Source organism: Nicotiana tomentosiformis, chromosome 2 (genome assembly GCF_000390325.3).
Source record: "Nicotiana tomentosiformis chromosome 2, ASM39032v3, whole genome shotgun sequence".
Taxonomy (NCBI): Eukaryota; Viridiplantae; Streptophyta; class Magnoliopsida; order Solanales; family Solanaceae; genus Nicotiana; species Nicotiana tomentosiformis.
The window spans coordinates 144,845,720-144,861,849 of NC_090813.1; positions in this window are offsets into that span (position 1 = coordinate 144,845,720).

The following is a 16,130-nucleotide window of genomic DNA, read 5'->3' on the forward strand; positions in this document are numbered from 1 at the left end:
CATCGACGCAAACATTTTCTTTGCAGCATGCTGCTCCCCATATACTGTTTTTATACTGTCCGCCGTCAGGAATTTCATCATTTGGTGGAGAGTCGAAGGGACCGCCCTTATATTGTGGATCCAAGGCCTTCCGAGCAGGGCATTGTACCTCATGTCGCCCTCAATTACATGGAACTTGGTATCTTGAATGGTTCCAGCCACGTTCACCGGTAGAATAATCTCCCCTTTAGTTGTTTCACTGGCCATATTGAAGCCGTTTAAGACCTGAGCTACGGGTACGATTTGATTTTGTAAGCCAAGCTGCTCCACGACCCTTGATCGGTTGATATTCGCCGAGCTACCTGGATCCACTAAAACACGCTTAACTTGAACTTTATTCAATAAGATGAAAATTACCAGAGCGTCATTGTAGGGCTGAGAAATGCCTTCTATTTCTTCGTCATTGAATGATAAAGTGCCCTCGAGCACATAATCTCGGGTTCGTTTTTCCCTAGTGATTGATACCTTAGTGAGTTTGAATATGGGTCCTTATGGAATATCGACCGCACCGACGATCATATGAATGACATGTTGGGCTTCCTCCTGTTCATTTTTCCTGTTGGCGTCTCTTTCTCTGAAATGATTCTTGGCTCGATCGCTGAGGAACTCTCAAAGGTGGCCCTCATTGAATATACGAGCTCCTCCTCCCTTAATTGCCTGCAATCCTCGGTCTTGTGACCATGCGTGCCATGATACTTGCACATCAAATTTGGATTTCTTTGGGAAGGATCGGTTTGTATGGGTCTGGGCCACCTAGTCTCTCTGATCCTTCCTATTGCCCATACAATGTCTGATGCATCGACGCTAATGTTATATTCCGATAACTGAGGTGCCTCCGTGGGATCGACATACTTGTCAAAACCACCTTTGCTCATAAGTCTCCGAGAATTCTGTCCTCGATCACTTCTTCGATCATTCTGGGCGGAATTGCATCCTGAAACATTGTTCTTTCGATCTGCGGTATATAGTTGATATCGGTCTCTGTTCGACCTTGTCTCCATGTCGACGTCCCTATGGTTTTTAACTGCTAACATGTTTGGATGTATTGAACCGGAAGGGGCTCCTAATTGGTCATCCTTGACCCCGATCTTCGATTGATATCGATTATGCACATCTGCCCAAGTTATAGCTGGATACTCGATCAAATTTTGTTTCAACTGACGTGATGTTATTGAACTCTGCTTGTTCAACCCTTGGGTGAAAGCTTGAATGACCCAATCATTTGTGACCGGTGGGAACTCCATGCGTTCCATTTGAAATCGGGATACGAACTCCCTCAGCATTTCATTATCCTTTTGTCTTACCTTGAAAAGGTCTGATTTCCTTGTTGCGACCTTTATGGCCCCGACGTGTGCCTTTACAAAAGAATTTGCTAACATGGCAAATGATTCGATGGAATTTGGTGACAGGTTGTGATACCAAATCATTCCTCCCTTCGAAAGGGTCTCTTCGAATCTTTTCAACAGCACAGATTCGATTTCATCATCTTCTAAATTGTTACCCTTGATGGAGCATGTATATGAAATAACATACTCATTGAGATCGGCGGTCCTATTATATTTGGGTATGTCTGGCATACGAAACTTCTTTGGAATAGGCTTCGGAGCCGCACTTGGAGGAAATAGCTTTTCTACAAACTTCTTCGAATCCATCCCTTTCAAGATTGGCGGTGCCCCCGGTATCTGATCAACTCGAGAGTTGTATGTCTCCACTTTTTTATCGTTGGCTTCGATTATCTTCTCCCCTGATTTAATTCTTTTGGTTAGCTCCTTGAGCATTTTCATTACCGCGGTATCAGTCCCCGATTTGTAACCATTCAACCTTTCCGGTACTGGCTCGGTATGGTGAGTAGTTTCTGGCTCGACCCTATTTGGAGCTCTATGTTGATTTTGTAGCTGAGCAATAGCGGCTTGCTGAGCCTGAAGCATCTCGAATATCATTTGGAGACTGACTCTTTCATCTCCTCTGCCCTGTGTTCCTTGGTCACTAGATCGGCCTTCTCTGCATACACTCCCATCGAGATTTGCGCCTAGGTCCGCATTTATAGCAACGTGCTAACTGACATCGACTGGGTTGGCAACCGGTGCTCCCTCGAGATTAACCTGTGGCACCTCGACTCCTGGAGCAATCACATTTTCATTTTCACCGTGGAATCCGAGGCCATTGTCACCGTGTGTGGATGCGTTTTGTGAGCTTGACATGTTTTAACCTGAAAGCAAAGATACTTGACAAGAACAAGCGTAAAATAGTGTGTTTTACCAGAATCAGTACTGAACAATCACTATTATCCTTAGCCACACAGTGGGAGCCAAACTGTTTACCCTAAAAATTGAGTAACAATTAAACTTATATTGTGGTTTTAAGGGTATGTGATTTGAACCAATACCAATTGATAAACAACGAATTAAATAGATAAATTGGACAACAAAATAAATCAAACTGGTCTGCAAACAATACCTCGACCTCGATTCGAGATAGTCTCGAGGTTAGTTAATAAGAACAGTAGAGGATGGAACAAATAACGATGATCAGTAAGTAAAACAAAGAAAGCAACGTATATGTATATTCTTATAAGTGAATCATCATTCTCTTGTTTACAAGTAAATGGGATCCCTCTTTATATGATAGAGGAATCCTAAATAAGGTACAACTATAATAACGGAAGTAGATCCCATGATTGGCACTAATAACCGCTTTGATTTGATCTGTTCCGGGATTCTTGCCGGGATCTTCAACTGGTTACTAATATCTCGCCATTCCGTTATTTCCTTACTCGAAGTCAGTCATGTTTGATCTCGATTGTTCACGGCCTTGATCTCAATGAACACTTCGATCTCTCAGGCGTGATGTTCTATCTTCAAGCTCGAGCCCGAACTATTATGAGGCAATTTGTAATGACCCAACCGGTTATTTTAACTTTTAGAAACCCGTTCCCTAAAATAAAACTCCCCGAACATGCTTTTATTAATTTACAACTTGCGGGGATGGTTGGTTCGGGATTTGGAAGCGTTTGGGTTGAAATCGGAACACTTGGTTCCACAAGTTTGCCTTAATAGGCCAAGTTTGACTTCGGTCAACATTTTGAGAAAATGACCCCGGAATCGGGATTTGATGGTTCCAATAGGTTCGTATGATGATTTTGGACTAGGGCGTATGTCCGAATCGGGTTTTGGATAATCCGGGAGCGTTTTGACGCTTAATAGTAAACATCAACTATTTGAAGGTTTAAAATTCTTTAAATTTGTTTTGGGGTAGGTTTCTGAGTAATTGAAGTCCGTTTGGAATTCCGAGTTTGGGAATAGTTCCGTATAGTGATTTAAGACTTGCATGCAAAATTTCGTGTCATTCCGAGTAGTTTAAGTATATTTCGACGCATTGAAAGTAAATTGAAGAACTTGAAATTCTTAAGTTTGAATCAATTTGGTTTGAGGTGTGATTCCTAGAATTGATGTTGTTTTACACGTTCTGTATGTTCGAGCGATTCCGTTTTGTGATTTCAAATCTGTTGGTATATTCGGGCGGGGCCCCGAGTGTTAACCGGACGAGGCTCGGATCAATTTTGAAAATTTTGAAGAAGAGCTGAAGCCTTCTGCTTCTGGTACGTTCGCACCTGTGCTTGGACAGCTGCATGTGCGACTCTCGCAGATGCGAGGTTTATGCGTCGAAGCGAAAAGGGAAGGGAAGCCTTCCATCGCAGGTGCGGAATCTCGGGCGCATCTGCGAACGCGCAGGTGTGAGAAAAAGAGCGCAGATGTGGAAACTGGGCAGTCAAGCTAAGCTCGCACCTGCGACGCTTTTCCGCAGATGCGAAAGCCGCAGGTGCGGTACCTCTTCCGCAGGTGAGAAAATCACTGTTGGGCAGAATAGTTAAAAGTCGGGGCTCAGACATTTTGAGCCCATTTTTCCTCCATTTCCGGGCGATTTCAGAGCTTTTTGTGAGGAGGTTTCAACTAGCAATTGGAAGGTAAGTTAATTCTACGCCCTTTGAGTTAAATACATAGATTATGGGTAGATTATAACTAGTAAATCTTAGAAATCAAAGATTTAGATGAAAAACCTAGATTTTTATATAAGTGAGATTTTAACCACAAAAATAGTTATGGAATTAGATAGAAATTGTATATTTGAGTTCTTGAGATTATGGGTAACGTTTCCATCCGAAAATATCAAGAATTCGGGCAAGTGGGCCTGGTGTGAATTTTAGAAATTTTACCATTTTGGATAGGGTAATTTATTTAATAGATGAATTTCGAATTATTGAACATTTATTAATTATTTTGTATAATATTTGGATAGTTTCGAATTTTTCGGCGTTGAATCGAGAATTCAACGCGACGTGGTAATCAGAAAGTAGACTTTGAGACGAGCTAAGTCTCTTGTCTAATCTTGTGAGGGGAAAATTACCCCATATGGATTAAATTGAATAATTATTGCTAATTGCGGGGGCTACGTACGCACGAGGTGACGAGAGTCCGTGCGTAGCTACTATTAATGCTAAAGTCCGGGTAGTTTAGGACTCAAAGCATGAATTACTTGTGTAAATTATATTCTTTGTTTAATTAATATTAATTGATATATATGAATATATTGTGAATTGTTAGATAAAGATATTAAAGGATGGAAATCTCATATGCTTGATTTCTGTTTAAATTAATTAATTGTTAAAAGAAATTGTTCTTCCTCCTGAATTTATCTTATAATAAATATACTCTCCTTCCGGAGGTACATAAGAAAATGTCCTCCTTTCTTGTGGAGTGAGCCGAACGTTTCGGCAGGATAGATGCATCTATGGATCGTGCCGCACGTCCCTCGACAATGTACACGACACTCTGGATCGGGCCGTACGTCCTCGGCAGAAATCGTGCTTAATAATAATAATTACACGGTACCTTAATAGCTTATTTTAGCTTGCGAAGCTAATTGATAAATTTGAGAATCCTTGGAATTTAATGAATTATTATGCGTGCTTGTTGAGGAATTAATTGATATTCCTGTAAATGAGATTAATTCATAAATTGGAAATTATTTGAATTGAAGGAATTTAATTAATATATTGAGAATTGTTGCATTTGAAGGAATTTGATTATTTCAGCTGGTTAAATAAATTATTGTAAATTCTGTGAATCATGCTGATTTAGATATTCTAGTTGTATTTCAGTTATTATTATTGACCCATAGTGAGTGTCAAAGTCGGTCATCTCGTCTCTACCACTTCGAGATTAGGCTTGATACTTACTAGGTACATGTTGTTTAAGTACTCATACTACATTTGCTTCACTTTTTGTGCAGGACCTGAGGCAAGTACTAGTGGGGGACCTATCGTCTTACACCCACGCTATCCAGGGGCATTGTGGTGAGTTGCCTTTCTGAGCCGTTCTGCAGCTACTAGTGTCTCTCTTTGTATTTTTTTTTGTTATATCTATTTTATGTCAGACAGTATTTGAGGTTTTGTATAATCTACTAGATGCTCATACACTTGTGACACCAGGTCTTGGCACATACATTGGTAAAATTTGGGTTTTATTATTTTTCTTGGTTTTAAATTTTGTCAATATATTCTTAAGTTATTAAGTTGGCTTGCCTAGCTGTAGTGTTGGGCGCCATCACAACCTATATGTGAAATAGGGGGGTGATACAATTCCCCTGCCACCGAAATCGGGTATGCCTGTAACGACCTGACTGGTCGTTTTGAGCATTTACGTTCATTTCAACTATTTGAAGTCTTGAATAACTTCCTACGAGGTATTATGACTTGTGTAAATTATCGGTTTTGGTTTTAAGGTATTTCAGGGTTAGCTTGGAAGAATGAATTTTCATGTTGGAGGCTTAAGTTGAAATAGTTGACCGGATATTGACTTATGAGTAAACGACCTTGGAATTTAATTCTTATGATTCAAATAGCTCTGTATGGTGATTTTGGACTTAGAAACATGTCCGAAAAATTATTTGGAGGCCTATAGTGGAATTAGGCTTGAAATGCCGAAAGTTGAATTTTGGAAAGTTTGACCGGAGGGGGGGTTGACTTTTTGATATCGAGGTCGGAATCCAGTTCTGAAATATTTCATAGTTGTTATGTCGTTTATGACTTGTGTGCAAAATTTTAGGTCAATCGGACGTGAATTGATAGGTTCCGGAGTTATTTGTAGAAACTAAAAATTTCAAAGTTCATTAGGCTTGAATTGGGGAGTAGTTCATGGTTTTAGCGTTGTTTGAGGTGATTTTAGGGTTCGACTAAGTCCGTATGATATTTTAGGACTTTTTGGTATATTTGGTTGAGGTCCCGAGGGGCTCGGGTGAGTTTTGGATGGTTAACGGATCATTTTTGGTCTTGGTGAGATTGCTGATATCTGTTGCTGTATTTTTCGGATTTTCTCTTTCGCGTTCGCGAGTGGGCCCTCGCGTTCGCGAAGAGGAAATTTAGGCAGGCAGGATTTACTCTTCGCGTTCGCGAGGGGGTCTTGCGTTCGCGAAGAGAAGCTGGGTTGTGCATCGTGTTCGCGTATGGGGTATTGCGTTCGCAAAGGAAAACATAGTGGGCATGGGTTTTTGCCTTCGCGTTCGCGAAGAAGAGCTCTATAAAGCATCGCGTTCGCGAATAGTGTCTCGCATTCGTGAAGAGCAAATGTTTTGATGCACATTTTGTGCTTCGCGAACGCGAGGGACATGTCGCGTTCGCGAAGAAGAGAGGTCTGGACAGAAAGTTTAAGTTTAGTCCCATTTTCCATTTTTAATGATTTGGAGCTCGGATTGAGGCGATTTTTAGGAGCTTTTCAGAGGAAACAACGGGATATATGTTCTTAACTCAATATTGGTTAAATTACCTGAATCCATGGTTATTTTTAATATTTAATTGGTGAATTAAATTGGAAAACAATTGTGAAAACCCTCTTAGTTTAATTTGGAGATTTGAGGGTCGAGTTGATGTCGGATTTGAGTCAAATTTATATGGTTGGACTCGTGGTTGAATGGGCGTTAATATTTTGTAACTTTCATCAGATTTCGAGATGTGGGCCCCACGAGTGATATTTGGGGCGTAATTTTGGATTTTGTGAAAATATTAGTATTTTGATATGGAATTAATTCCTATAAATTTTGTGGGCTGAGTCAAATTAATTGTGACTAGATTCGAGCCGTTTGGAAGTTGATACACGCAGAGTGGAATTGGTGGAGCATTGCTTATCTTGCTAGGCATTGGATTTGGCTTGTTCGAGGTAAGTAACTCTTCTAATCTTGGAGTTGAGTGTATGAACCCTGAATATATGTATTTCGTAAATTGTTGGGAGGTGACGCACATGCTAGGTGACAGGCGTGTGAGCGTGCACTATAGAAATTGTGACATAATTGTTTCAGTAGAATTTTGTAGTTAAATGATCTTGGCATTTTCCATGCGATTTTATGAGTTAAAGAAATTGAGCTGAAAAGCATATTAAAAATCATGTTGAGGCTATGTGCCAGTATTATTGGGACCCACAGAGGTCATATTATTGTGAAATATTTATTTTAAATTGAAAATTCATACTCAGTCATATTCATTTCATTGCATATCATATCACAGTCTCTGTTGTTATTTATTGATACATCATATCATCATTTTTGGGCTATTCTCACGACATTTTGAGCCCATGAAAGAGGGGATGGAGAGATTGATGACTGAGGGAGGCCGAGTGCTTGATTGTGAGGATATTTTTAGGATCGGGCTGCACGCCGCAGCAGGCCATGTTAGCTTTATATATATTATACTATTGCACGTGAGTTGGCCGTGCAGATCTATATATTATACTATTGCACGTGAGTTAGCTGTGCGGATCCAGATATTATTATAGCACGTGAGTTGACCGTGTGAATCCTTATATTATTATTGCACATGAGTTGGACATGCAGCACGTGAGTTGGACGTGCGGATCCTTATATTATTATTGCACGTGGGTTGGCCGTGCAGCACGTGAGTTGTCTGTGCTTATAGTGCTTGGGCTGTAGGAGCCCCTCATGAGTCTGTACACCCCTAGTGAGCGCAGTCGACTATAAACAGGGATCGGGCTGCACGCTGTAGCATGTATTGTATAGCGCTGAGTGATTGAGTGTGCTGAGTACAGTAAGAGAGAATGCGAGACAATGAGATTGAGTACTCTGAGAGTGTGAGTACATGAGTGCAATCTCTGAGATACATTGCATTGACATGCACACATGACATATATGCATAGAGATGTGTTTTCCTCATGCTGTACGGTATCACATCATTCATGATTTCTCTCACATGTTGACAGATGAGCATAGTGATGCATTTGTTTACACTGGTTATCTGGGAAAGAAAATGAGATATTTTATTTATTATTGAAAGGATTTTGGAAAAAAATTACTGTTTTCAAACTTATTCATATTTTTGGCAACTTCGGTATACGATTCGGGTTTTCATTGATGTACTTGAAAGGCATAGCTATTTTCAGAAATCATGATTTATCTTAGCATTTATTCTTGAGTTACTTCTGGTATTACTTGTTTAATATTGTTATGAACTATTGTTGGTCATGGAAGTTGGACTCTGACCTTGGTAGAAGCTCGTCACTACTTTCAACCTACGGCTAGGTTTGTTACTTACTCAGTACATAGGGTCGGTTGTATTGATACTACACTTCTGCACATTTCGTGCAGATGTTGGCTGTTGTTGTTGCTGTGCTCGATGGTTGTGGGATTTGAAGATATGCCTGCATTCCTGTTATAGCTGCCTTTTGTTTAGGGTAGCCTTAGATTTATAAAAGCTCTGTTAAGTATTATTCAAACAGACTATGTATTTATTTTATTTTTGCTTTGTATACTCTATTTTTAGAAGATCATGATTTGTACTACCAGTTCTTGGGGAGATGTATTGGTTTTAGATATTTTCTTTTAATTAATTTTATTAGAATTGGATAGATGAAAATTGGCTTACCTAACGGGTAGGGTTAGGTGCCATCATGACTAGTGGGATTTTTGGTCGTGACAAGGTGGTATCAGAGCTCTAGGTTCATAGGTTCTACAAGTCATGAGCAAGTGTCTAGTAGAGTCTTGCGGATCGGTATGATGACGTCCATACTTATCTTCGAGAGGCTACAGGGTATATACTTCCCATCGTTCTTTTGTTATCGTGCGGGATTGATTCAGTTAGGGACATAACTCTTTGAATTCCTTCCATATATTTGTATGCGCACATGAGCGCTCGATATCAGCTGTGCATCACCAGCTTGTGATTTTATGAACGAGGTTTGAGGTGAGTATTCTGTGTTTTGGTGATGGGCCAGTATGGAGGACTTGAGGCCATGGTTAGACTGTAGCTTGAGCTCGGTAGCTTTATTTGTAACCTGTACAATTAGACTCATATGTCCGGTAATGATCCTACAGTGGAATTTATGGCTCGATGAGCGATGAAATGGCTTTGTGATGAGTATGATATAACTGTAGGATGTGTTAAGACGATGTGAATGTGGCGAGAAGTGTTTCCTTGATGTGTAAAGGAAGGCCGTTGGGTGCTTCATTTTCGTTTTGATGTGACGTATAGTCTCGAGTGTGAATATTTTGAAGGATTTTTTACATTGTTAAATTTTGGGACAGATTAAATTCTCATGTCTAGTTAATGAGTTTGGACTCAGAAAGATTTAGTGATTTCATAGTAATTGTGGCTGCAAAAGGGCATAACAAGATGCCAATTGAGGCTAGGGAGGTGGGTTATCTCCTGGAGAGTAATCTACGTAGGTGTGTTCTTTGTAATGTGAATGGAGGTTTTCTTTTCTGCTAGTGGGGCGTATGTGTGGAGATTTGAATTCGAATTTGGCTGAGAAAGTCGACCTGAGTATCAAGAGAATGATTGCGATCTTAGCGGATGATTTGGGGTATTTTTATGGTTGGCATTGCATGAGCTTAAAAAGAATTTTGTGGCACTGACTACGGTATTATGACAGTAATAGGGTATGGGTATTGTGAATTATGGAATGTTTTATTCTATGGCTTTGAGCCAAGTGGGGGAGTCTGCTATTGGCAATTCAATTTCATGGATATATGTTAAATTTTAGTTTTGGTTTGACGCATACTTATGGGTTAGTTATGACTTACAAAGGTGAAGATCGAGGATGACTCGGGTAAGTAAATTCCTGGATACAGGTTGCATTTAACTTTATGAAAATATGAAAATTATGGAATGATTAAGTTGTTAATTTGAAGGATGTAGTGCGCACAAAGTATGAATTCGATTGGTCGTGTTAAGGCAGGGTTACTTCTTTGAGTGCTGATCGTGCTAAAGGAGCACATATATTTCGGCCCGTTTATGGCGGAGTAAATTAGATTTGAGTAGAGTGGATGACTCTCGAGAGGGGTTTAATGGATTCAAAATGTATATTTGGAAATTGAAAATTTTTCGAATTTGTATATCACTAGAATCGGTTACTTACATTGGATGGTATCAAGATGTGCAGTAGTTCTGTTTGACTATGAATTCTACATTTCAGTATAAGAAAGGAAAGAGAAACAATTTTAGATTTGCATAATGTATTTTCAGAGTGAGCGTTACAGTTGTGGTATTTATGGAGGTGCTTAAGAAGAACACAGTGACTTATGGGCATTAGCGCGGTGTAGTTTTATGTTAGGATGTCTTGTAGTGAGCTTTGGGTAAAGTAGTGGTGTTCTGGCAAGGAGAAATGGCAACTTGAGGATAATCCAGAAGAAACTCGGAGGAAATAGGACAAATGGGTAACATGCTGGATCAATATGGTAATGGTATGCTCAGTTCTTTAGTTCTTATGATGAGGTGAGGCTTAACGAGTGTTTTGTGGCAATACTCTCGGATTTCTTGGTGGAGTTATAGGGATTTAGTTCTGATAGCTTGGTTATGTGCAAATGGTTTCAAAGTGTTCTTAATGGTTTCTACCATGGGTTGAACTGGATATATTCTACCGGTGTAGGGAACGTGTTGTGTATTATGAATTCCTCCTAGAAGGAAGCAAGATGAAGGTTACTGAATGACCGGGTATGTAATTTGTTGGTTACCCAAAGTTGATAATGAGATTCTCGTGCTTGTCACATGATGACATGATAGATGTGCTGTGTGGCGCATGATTAAGATTTTCATGTATAAGGTGACAGCTGATTCTTGAAAGGAAGATCACAAATTTTGGACATAGTGGTCAATTTCAGATAATTAGATGAATGTTATAACTACTTGGTAATCCCTGAAAAGGGTACGCATTTCAAAAGGTGCATTGTGTTTTGACTTACGGATGTTCATTGTTATTGCAGTACTCACCTGGTTGATAGACTGCTGATATTCAAATTATTGCTATGTGGCACGGAAGAATTATGAAAGTATTCCTTATGGAAAGATCGTGAATGGAAGATGTGTTAGTCATTCTAGCGCTGGAGTTGGGATCAGTTACGGTGATTCGTGTGTTTGATGAATTTGGAGACTAGGAGTTCTCAGAAGTATATTGTTTCGGGTTGCGGCCTTTTTGAGGTGAGTATTTTATTTTAACTCAGTGGAGGCACTAGTTATGTTTAATAATATAAGGTCATTGGACCTAGAATGGGAACTGTGAGGCTTGATTATGGTATATTCAAGAGGGTTGTGGTTTTGGTTAGGGCGATAGAGCTCCATGGCTAGTTGATCTGATGAGTGGTTATGAGTTTTTGATTGTTTCTTTCATCATTGGCAGTGTATGAAGGTTTTGGAACGAGGTTTGGCTTGATATGAGGTTTTATACTAGTACTTGGTTGGTTTGGAGTAATTACTGTGATCGGAAATGGTGCTGCGAGCATGTGAGTTGTGTAGTATGCAGTGTGATCATATCTGGGGTTATGGCTATAGCTTGATACAGCTTGTTCAGGCTTATACACTGTGCAGATGGAAGATTCGGGTCTTGAAAAGAATTTTTGATATTAGAATTTGGCTCCAAGGTTTTTGAGCTAATGTTAAATTAATAATTTTCAATTATGTTGTGTGGTCAAACATATATAGAATGGGGTGACATGAGATCACCCCCGGGTATGTGCGTGGTAAGGTGGAATAGAGATTTGAAGGTTAAGAACAACTCTTGGCACGTTCGAGGACGAACGTATGTTTGAGTGGGGGAGATTGTAACGACCTGACCGGTCGTTTTGAGCATTTACGTTCCTTTCAACTATTTGAATTCTTGAATAACTTCCTACGAGGTATTATGACTTGTGTGAATTGTCGATTTTGGTGTTAAGGTATTTCGGAGTTAGCTTGGAAGAATGAATTTTCATGTTGGAAGCTTAAGTTGAAATAGTTGACCGGATATTGACTTATGTGTAAACGACCTCAAAATTTAATTCTGATGATTTCAATAGCTCCATATGGTGATTTTGGACTTAGGAGCGTGTCCGTCAAATTATTTGGAGGCCCGTAGTGGAATTAGGCTTGAAATGCCGAAAGTTGAATTTTGAAAAGTTTTACCGGAGGGGGGGGGGGTTGACTTTTTGATATGAAGGTCGGAATCTAGTTCTGAAAATTTTCATAGCTCTATTATGTCGTTTATGACTTGTGTGCGAAATTTGAGGTCAATCGGACGTGAATTGAAAGGTTCCGGAGTCGTTTGTAGAAACTAGAAATTTCAAAGTTCATTAGGCTTGAATTGGGGTGTAATTCAAGGTTTTAGCGTTGTTTGAGGTGATTTGAGGGTTCGACTAAGTCCATATGATATTTTAGCACTTTTTGTTATATTTGATTGAGGTCCCGAGGGGCTCAGGTGAGTTTTGGATGGTTAACGGATCATTTTTGGCCTTGGTGAGATTGTTGATATCTGTTGCTGCATTTTTCGGATTTTCTCTTTTGCGTTCACGAGTGGGCCCTCGCGTTCGCGAAGAGGAATTTTAGGCAGGCAGGATTTACTCTTCGCGTTCGCGAGGGGGTCTCCCATTCGCGAAGAGAAGCTGGGTTGTGCATCGCGTTCGCGTATGGGGTATTGTTTTCGCGAAGGGAAACATAGTGGGCATGGGTTTTTGCCTTCGCGTTCACGAAGAAGGGCTCCGTAAAGAATCGCGTTCGTGAATAGTGTATCGCGTTCGCGAAGAGCAAATGTTGGGAAGCACATTTTGTGCTTTGCGAACGCGAGGGACATGTCGCGTTCGCGAAGAAGAGAGGTCTGGACAGAAAGTTTAAGTTCAGTCCCATTTTCCATTTTTAACGATTTGGAGCTCGGATTGAGGCGATTTTTAGGAGATTTTCTGAGAAACAAATGGGGTAAATGTTCTTAACTCAATATTAGTTAAATTACCCGTATCCATGATTGTTTTTAACATTTAATTGGTGAATTAAGTTGGAAAAATTGTGAAAACTCTCTTGGTTTAATTTAGAGATTTGAGGGTCGAGTTGATATCGGATTTGAGTAACATTTATATGGTTGGACTTGAGGTTGAATGGGCGTTAATATTTTGTAACTTTCGTCAGATTCCGAGACGTGGGCCCCATGGGTGATTTTTGGGGTGTAATTTCGGATTTTGTGAAAATATTAGAATTTTGATATGGAATTAATTCCTATAAATTTTGTGGGCTGAATCAAATTAATTGTGACTAGATTTGAGCCGTTTGGAAGTTGATACACGCATAGTGGAATTTCTAGAGCATTGTTTAGCTTGCTCGACATTGGATTTGGCTTGTTCGAGGTAAGTAACTCTTCTAATCTTGGAGTTGAGTGTATGAACCCTGAATATGTATTTCGTAAATTGTTGGAAGTTAACGCAGATGCTAGGTTACGGGCGTATGGGCGTGCACTATAGAAATTGTGACATAATTATTTCTGTGGAATTTTATAGTTAAATGATCTTGGCATTTTCCATGCGATTTTATGGGTTAAATAAATTGAGCTGAAAAGCATATTAAAAATCATGTTGAGGCTACGTGCCAGTATTATTGGGACCCACAGAGGTCATATTATTGTGAAATATTTATTTTAAATTGAATATTCATACTCAGTCAGATTCATTTCATTGCATATCATATCTCAGTCTCTGTTGTTATTTATTGATACATCATATCATCATTTTTGGGCTATTCTCATGACATTGTGAGCCTATGAAAGAGAGACTGGAGAGATTGATGACTGAGGGAGGCCGAGGGCCTGATTGTGAGGATATTTTTGGGATCGGGCTGCACGCCGCAGCAGGCCATGTTGGCTTTTTATATATTATACTATTGCACGTGAGTTGGCCGTGCAGATCTATATATTATACTATTGCACGTGAGTTGGCCGTGCAGATCCAGATATTATTATAGCACGTGAGTTGGCCGTGCGAATACTTATATTATTATTGCACATGAGTTAGCCGTGCAGCACGTGAGTTGGCCGTGCGGATCCTTATATTATTATTGCACGTGAGTTGGCCGTGCAACACGTGAGTTGGCCGTGCGGATCCAGATATTTATATTATGGCACGTGAGTTGTCCGTGCTTATAGCGCTTGGGCTGTAGGAGCCCCTCATGAGTCTGTACACCCCCAGTGAGCGCAGTCGACTATAAACAGCGATCGGGCTGCACACCGCAGCATGTATTGTATAGCACTGAGTGATTGAGTGTGCTGAGCACAGTGAGAGAGAATGCGAGACAATGAGATTGAGTACTTCAAGAGTGTGAGTACATGAGTGCAATCTCTGAGATACATTGCATTGACATGCACACATGACATATATACATAGAGATGTATTTTTCTCATACTGTACGGTATCACATCATTCATGATTTCTCTCATATGTTGACAGATGGGCATAGTGATGCATTTGTTTACACTGGTTATCTGGGAAAGAAAATGAGATATTTTATTTATTATTGAAAGGATTTTGGAAAAAATTACTGTTTTCAAACTTATTCATATTTTTGGCAACTTCGGTATACGATTCGGGTTTTCATTGATGTACTTGAAAGGCATAACTATTTTTAGAAATCATGATTTATCTGAGCATTTATTCTTGAGTTACTTCTGGTATTACTTGTTTAATATTATTATGAACTATTGTTGGTCATGGAAGTTGGACTCTGATCTTGGTAGAAGCTCGTCACTACTTTCAACCTACGGCTAGGTTTGTTACGTACTCAGTACATGGTGTCGGTTGTATTGATACTACACTTCTGCACATTTCGTGCAGATGTTGGCTGATGTTGTTGCTGTGCTCGATGGTTGTGGGATTTGAAGATATGCCTGCGTTCCTGTTGTAGCTGCCTTTTGTTCAGGGTAGCCTTAGATTTATAAAAGCTCTGTTAAGTATTATTCAAACAGACTATGTATTTATTTTATTTTTGCTTTGTATACTCTATTCTTAGAAGATCATGATTTGTACTACCAGTTCTTGGGGAGATGTATTGGTTTTAGATATTTTCTTTTAATTAATTTCATTAGAATTGGATAGATGGAAATTGGCTTACCTAACGGGTAGGGTTAGGTGCCATCATGACTAGTGTGATTTTTGGTCGTGACAAGGTGGTATCAGAGCTCTAGGTTCATAGGTTCTACAAGTCATGAGCAAGTATCTAGTAGAGTCTTGCGGATCGGTATGATAACGTCCATACTTATCTTCGAGAGGCTACAGGGTATATACTTCCCATCGTTCTTTTGTTATCGTGCGGGATTGATTCATCTTGGGACATAACTCTTTAAATTCCTTCCACGTATTTGTATGCGCACATGAGCGCTCGATATCAGCTGTGCATCACCGGCTTGTGATTTTATGAACGAGGTTTGAGGTGAGTATTCTGTGTTTTGGTGATGGGCCAGTCTGGAGGACTTGAGGCCATGGTTAGACCGTAGCTTGAGCTCGGTAGCTTTATTTGTAACCTGTACAATTGGACTCATATGTCCGGTAATGACCCTATAGTGGAATTTGTGGCTCGATGAGCGATGAAATGGCTTTGTGATGAGTATGATATAACTGCAGGATGTGTTAAGACGATATGAATGTGGCGAGAAGTATTTCCTTGATGTGTAAAAGAAGGCCGTTGGGTGCTTCATTTTCATTTTGATGTGACGTATAGTCTCGAGTGTGAATATTTTGAAGGATTTTTTACATTGTTAAATTTTGGGACAGATTAAATTCTCATGTCTAGTTAATGAGTTTGGACT